Below are 7,667 nucleotides of genomic sequence, written 5' to 3' on the forward strand. Positions count from 1 at the left end.
AGAGTCAGGATAAATGGGTCATTTCCAGGTTGACAAACTGTAATTAGTGGTGTGCCACAAAGATCAGTGCTGGAGCCACAACTATTTACAATCTACATTAATGGCATGGTTGAAGGGACCGACTGCACAGTAGCCAAATTTGCTGATGATACAAAGATAGGTGGGAAAACAAGTTGTGAGGAGGACACAGTGAATCTGCAAAAAGATATAGATATGTTAAGTGAGTAGGCAAAAATTTGGCAAATGGAGTATAATGTGGGAAAATGTGAGGTTATCCACTTTGGTAGGAAAAATAAAAAAGTACATTATTATTATAATGGACAGGAACTACAAAATGCTGCGTTATAGAGGGGTCTGGGGGTTATTGGACATGAAACACTAAACGTTAGCATTCAGGTACAGCAAGTAATTAGGAAGGTAAATTGAATATTGCCTTTGTTGCAAGGGGTATGGAGTAGAAAAGTAGAAAAGTCTTGCTACAATTGCTCAGGGTAATGGTGAGACCACACATGGAGTATTGAGTACAGTTCAGATCTCCTTAATTAAGAAAGAAAATTATTGCAGTGGAGACAGTCCAGAGAAGGCTCACTAGGTTGATTCCTGAGATGAATTGGTTGTCTTATGAAGAAAAGTTGAGCAATTTGGGCCTATTCTCATTCGAGTTTAGTAGAATGAGAGATGATGTTATTGAAACATATAAGATTCTGTTGGAGCTTGACAGGGTAGATGCACAGAGGATGTCTTCCCTCGTGTGGGAATCTAGAACTAGGAACTATAGTTTCAGAATAAGGAGTTGCCCATTTAAAACGGACATGAGCAGGAATTCCTGCTTTCAGAGGGTCATGAATCTTTGGACTGCTCTACCCCAGAAAGCTATGGAGGCTGAGTCATTTAATACATTTATGGTGGAGATAGGCACATTTTTTAACTATACGGGAGTCAAGGATTATGGGGTGCGGGCAGCAAAGTGGAGTTGAGGCCAACATCAGATCAGCCATTATCTTATTGAATGGCGCAGATGGCTCGAATGGCCAAATGACCTACTCCTGCTCATTTTGCTTATGTTCTTATGGAGTTCCAAATAGAGGGAAATAAACTGGAGACATTAGAACAATTGAATGTTATGATGGTGAGATGTTAAGACCGCTGGATGGTTTGATCAGTGTAACTTATTTTATTTTATTTAACTAAACCTTATCAGGCAACTGACTAGTGGAGCTATGTATCTAGATGTGCCAGTGGTCTACTGGTACGATCGGCAACAATTAGGAATTGTGCCTTCTGCAAAATGTGAAGCAATTTCAGCACTGCATGGTCGACTTTTCAAGTTGCTCACTATCAAATGTAATTTATGTTATTTATTGGGGAATGCGTTATTTCTTGAAAGAGTTGTATTTACTTATGACAAAACAAAGAGTTCTGTTTAAACCAAAATGTTAAAGTTTGTTTTGAAACGTTAAACGTCCTACAGCTTTAAATCTAGTTGTTATTAAGGTCATTTGTTATCAGTATATCGGTCCAAATCTGTTTTGTTTCTTTGTTCAATGTTAACATTCATTATCCAGTTTAGTCGTTGGGGTAGAAATTCATTTTGATCAGGAGTGGCAAGACAGGTGGTATCACATTCAATGCACGTTACTAAACCCGCAAGATTTTCAGTTCCGCTGACTTCAATATGGAACAGGCATCTTACAGGCATCATACATGATACTGCCCATATTAAACGCCAAAGACAATTTCTTCCCCCTTGTTTCTAAACTTGGACAAGTTGTGTGCATAATATTCCAAAAAGAAGAAATGACATTCCAACCATTCTAAATCAAACATTTCAAAAATAATTTTTCATATAGAAGGAAACAAGTGAAGATATAATCAGGACTGCCGGAGATACATCGGGTTCTCCCAGTGGTCAAGGGAAATCTGGCTAGATTTCAGAGAGGAGGATGACAACCCCGATGGAAATAATCTTGTATGAGCTTGTCCTAGGGGATGAGGATTTCAGTAGGATTGATTCGTACCAAGCGTGTGGTTTCATTTTACAAATCGGTGTGAGCATATCATCTAAACTAGGGTTTGGAACTGTCATCTGGAATGCCGTAAGTTCGCATCAAATTGCTTTTCTGATTGGCTGGACAGGAATCAACTAGGTTTATTGATAATGTTACTTCGCTTGTGCTGATGGATTTATACCGACAGAGAGTGCTAATTATGTTTGACATGCAACTGAATAATTTACGATCAATTGCTGGAGCGGGCAGGGGGCGAGGGTGGTGGGAGAGATGGACTAAAGTACCTCCAATAGAAGGAGGCTTTAATAATAATGTGCCAAGATAAACACAGATTCCACTATAAATGTGTTTCGTAGAATCATAAAATGATACAGGGCAGAAGGCGGCCATTCGGCCCATCTTGTACATGCCGGCTTTTTTGTAGAGCTAACTAATTAACCCCACCATCCACCAAGCCGCTGCTCTTTACCGATCATAAAATCATAGAATCATAGTAAATTACGACACAGAAGGAGGCCATGCAGCCCATCGTGTCCATGTCAGTCGACGGGCTAGCCTAATCCCACCTTCCAGCACTAGCTCCATAGCCCTGTAGGTCACGGCTCTTTAAGTGCATATCCTAGTACTTAAATAGGATAAGGGTTCCTGCCTCTACCATCCTTTCAGGCAGTGAGTTCCAGACATCCACCGCCCTCTGGATGTAAAAAACAATTCCTCATCTCCTCTAATCTTTCCACCATCAATTTAACTCTATGCCCTCTGGTTATTGAACCTTCTGCTAATGGAAATAGGTTCTGCCTATCCACTCTATCTAGGCCCCTTATCATTTTATACACTTCAATTAAATCTCCCCTCAGCCTCCTCCATTGCAAAGAAAACAATCCCAGCCTATCCAATCTTTACTCATACCTATGATTTGCAGACCTGGCAACATCCGCATGAATCTCCTCTGCAACCTCTCTAATGCAATAACATCTTTCCAGTAATGTGGTGACCAGAACCGTACGCAGTGCTTAAGCTGTGACTGTACTCGTGTTGTGTACAGTTCTAGCATATCTTCCCTGCTCTTATATTCTATGCCTCGGCTAATAAAGGAATGAATTCCGTATGCCTTTTTTAACTGCTACATGTCCTGCTACATTTAAGGATCTGTGTACATACACTCCTAGGTCCCTCAGTTCCTCCACACCACTCAGTATCCTCCCATTTATTGTGTATTCCCTTGCCTTGTTGTCGTCCCCCCCAAATGTATGAACTCGCACTTTTCTGGATTGAATTCTATTTTCCACTTTTCTGCCCAACGATATCTTCCTGCAGTCTAAAGCTTTCCTCCTCACTGTCAACCACACGGCCTATTATTTTTCGCCTGCAGATTTCGTTATCATGCCCCCTACATTTAAGTCCAAATCGTTAAGATATATATTTCAAAAAGCAAGGCTGAGGATAGCCGTGTCATTTTTCTCGTTTTAACCAATATTTATTGTAAGGCATTCATAGCGGACAAAATGACAGCAAGTGAATTGTGATGTAAGGTATTTATATATATAATACTTCACTTGTGAAATGTATGCAATTCGCACTGCATCGTTATAATGGGAACTGGAATGGCCATGTTCAAGCCTTCAGTTCTTAGTCCCTCACATGATGGCACTGCAACCTCCAAAAGCATGATGGAAGAAAGTTTGAGGACCAGATAATTAAAGACGAGGAAGGGCATTCAGCCCATTTTACTCATCCAACCAGAGAAATCCTAATATTACCCGTTGTAATATACAACTGTATTTTGAAATTATTCCATTTATTTCTTAAATACCTTGTCTCCCCCAGTATTACGTCAAAGTTTATTCCATACATTGATCACCTTTGCGTGAAGAACAATTTCATTATATCAGTCTTAAAATGATCATTTGTTAGCGTTAACTTGCGTCCGTTTATTCTACTCTCACAATTCAAGCTGAGCCATATTCTGGGTTAAAGGTTTTATTCACTTAACATCTTATAATCGCAGATAAGGCATGCTTCTGAAGTGTTGATTCCAAACTGAAAATCCCAAATCTCTCCAAACTTTCTTCATAACTCAGACCTCGCCATTGAGGTTCAGCCTCGGGATCTTTCTACGCTGCTTCCAATGTTTTAATGTCTCCATTGTTTCTTGTGGATCAGAGCTGGATGCAGTATAGGTTGATCACAACTTCTTCTCAATTATATCCTCCTGTTTTGGCTATGTAATTCAACGGTCAATTGGCTTTGCTGATTGCTATTCGGCATTACTTGGACATTTTAGCACTGAGTCTACTGAGACTTATAGGTTTCTTCCAGCCTCATCCTTCGCTATCACAGCACAATTCATAGAATACGCATGCTGTCTATTTTTCTTTCTTTAGTGTAGCACACTTGAATTATGTGTATAAAATGTCATCAGCCATTGTTCTGTCCACCTGCATGTTTTGTCCAACTTAATCTCTAATTTTTGAGCTGGATCCACCAATTCCACTTCCGCACTTAATTTGAAAATTTGATCACGTTGCTTTGAATTTCCGAATCTAACTCATTTTTGTAAATTAGAAATAGTGGTGGTCCCAGCTCTGAGGCCTGAGTCGGCCTACGAAGAATTTCCCCACATTAACAGAAGTCCTCCATCTAATAAGTATTATTTCCTATGGTTTAGTCAGTTTCTTATTCATTCCCCGAATCTTGCAGCTTTGTGTTGTCATTTCATTAAGGCAGTTGAGGGATCCGGTGTGACAGGGTCTCCCCTTCTGAATTCCCGCTATTAACTATTATTCCTACTGACTCCAGCGGCACTTGCTGTAAGAGGATGGCTGCTGCCTAACTGCTTGGAATGTTTTTCTCCTCTCTTCTAACTTTGTGATGCTGATACATAGAATTTCTAGCACAGAAACAGGCCATTCGGTCCAACTCGTTCATGTCGGTGTTTATGTTCCACACTAGCCTCCTCCCACCACACTTCATCGAACCCTATCTGAATATTCATCTATTTATTTCACCCTCATGTACTTATCTAGCTTACCTTAAAATGCATATATGTTTTATGTCTTCATTTGGTAGAAAATTCCACATTATAACCAATTTCTGTGTGAAAACCTTCCTCTTGGTCTTGGAACAGCTGCTCGCTGAGTGTTCTTTCCGTGACTTCCCCCTCCGCCATTCTTCGAAGGATGGACTCTGGTACCTAATAGGTGGCACCATCCAGCGTTTAATTGGGTCAAATTGCAAGTCACTTATCTTAATCAAATTACATATGTCCGCCTATATCTGGATGAGGGCATTTGAGCCTGATGACTGGAGTGCATTCTCGAGAAATAGACAGGGGCCGACCTACCGATAATTTCCACTTAATAACCAGGTGCAGCATTGCAAGAGATTCACTTGTTCATTGAAATCGGTTTACCGCTCTGAAACAGCAATTGGGTGGTGAAAGAGAAAGGGGCCCTCACAAATGGTTCCCTCCTATGTCCCGTGCTACCTGCAGGGAGGTATGTGAGCTCTAGGCATGATGTCCATTGTTGCTCTTTAGAGACTGTTTTAATTGACCCAAAAAAACGTGGCACTGGGTAGCCCATTTTGTCAGCAATGCAAGGAACCGTTCTGCATGTGCTCCTTTGGGAGAAGGGCACCACTGATTAAAAACAAACATTTTACTTAATCGCAACATTGCTGAAAACAAACTGGTCCTCAATCGCTGTTCTGTTTTCAATATCTATGATACAGTTAATTTCCTGCGGTGCCCACCGGTCACGAAAGGCCTCAAGAGGCAGACACATGTGGCTTCTTTCCAAGATTACTCGGGCACGCACTGGTCTGAGATAGAAATGCAGGAAGTCCCGGCGACCCTTCCCAAGGATGCCATGCAACCTGGACCGGTGGATAGCAACTTTGGTCGGGCCCAGGAACAAACCCACAGGAAAGTCCTCCGCCGTGACCATCTCGCCCCCTCCCCCACCCGATTGTCAAAGACCATGAGCGTTGGGATGGAGCGGAGGCAGGTATTGACGAGTAGCCCTTTAGTATAATTAAACCAAGATTGGAACCTCAAACAATCTAAATATATATGTAAAACGGGTTCCTCCATGCGGCAGAGATGACATGGAGGCCGGGTATACTAGAAAAAAGCAGAGACATATATCTTGCATTTTTAAATCGTCTTTCACAACCTCAGTATGTCCCAATATGCTTTAAAGCCAAGGAAGTAAATTTTGAGCAAATTTGCACACAGCAGCCTCCCACAAACAGCAATATGATATTAACCAGATTATCCATTTTAGTGACGATGATTGAGGGATATATATTGTTGAGGACAATGGGAAGAACTCTCCTGTTCTTCTTCAAAATAGTGGCCATGGGATATTATGGATACACTTGAGAGAGTCAATGGCGTATTGATTTAACGCGACATCGAAAAGCTCCGACAGTGTAACATTCTCTCACTACAGCGTTGGCTGTGTCAGCCTCGATAATACATTCACGTCTCTGGAGTGGGAATTGAATCTAACAAAGTTCTGACTCGGAGATGAGAATGCCTCCCACTCAGCCTTGGCAGGCACAATGAAGAGACTGAAAATGGTCCCTAACATCACTGCTTCGAGCAGCACTCTCCACCCCAGGTGCCCAGGGTTGAAACGGGTGATTGATGCTATTTTGCTGTTGCATTTCATTGTAGGACGAACTGTGTGTAGCAGTTGTATCATAGGTGTGTGCTAAATGTTTTTAAGGCTCTTGCATTGTGTCAGTGATTTGAGAAAGATGGATGTAATGTATATAATGACTCTAAAGACTAGTTACTGTAAACTTACTCAGGTGTAATCTTGGTTCAACTTTATTCGCGCCCAAAGTGTGTACATGACATGGTACTCGCTCTCATATACCAGGTCCCGCGCACACGTGCGTACAGCCCGATGACCTCCGACAGTGGCACCCTCAGATGTCTAGTGACCCCACGCATAACAATAGAATAGAATTTATGCATAAGAAAGTGATTGAACTGGGAGCAGGCATTGGAATTTTGGACATTTTAACTGCCCTTCTAGGAGAGTGCTGGGGACTCAGTGTATGAAAAAGGGTTACACGGCATCAGCTGCAGGAAAATTGTAACTAATCAGCATCTCAGTGTGCGCGGCAATTGAGGCATTAATATCACATTAATAAGAACATAAGAACATAAAAGATAGGAGCAGGAGTAGGCCATTTGGCACCTCGAGCCTGCTCCGCCATGCAATCAGATCATGACTGATCTTGTAGCTCAACTCCACTTGTCTGCACTATCGCCGTATCATAGAATTTTAGAAACATAGAAGTTTACAACACAGACGGAGGCCATTTCGGCCCATCATGACCATGTCGGCCAACAAGAGGCTTTCCAGCCTAATACCACTTTCCAGCTCTAGGTCAGTAGCCCTTCAGGTTACGGCACTTCAGGTGCACATCCAAGTACTTTTTAAATGTGATGAAGGTTTCTGCCTCTACCACCCTCTCAGGCAGTCAGTTCCAGACCCCCACAATTCTCTGTGTGAAAAAACTTCCCCTTAAATCCCCTCTGAAACTTTTACCAATTACTTTAAATGTATGCCCCCTGGTTGTTCAACCCTCTGCTAGGGGAAATAGGCCCGTTCTATCCATTAATTCTAGGCCCATAATTTT

Source organism: Pristiophorus japonicus, chromosome 6 (genome assembly GCF_044704955.1).
Source record: "Pristiophorus japonicus isolate sPriJap1 chromosome 6, sPriJap1.hap1, whole genome shotgun sequence".
NCBI classification, from domain to species: domain Eukaryota; kingdom Metazoa; phylum Chordata; class Chondrichthyes; family Pristiophoridae; genus Pristiophorus; species Pristiophorus japonicus.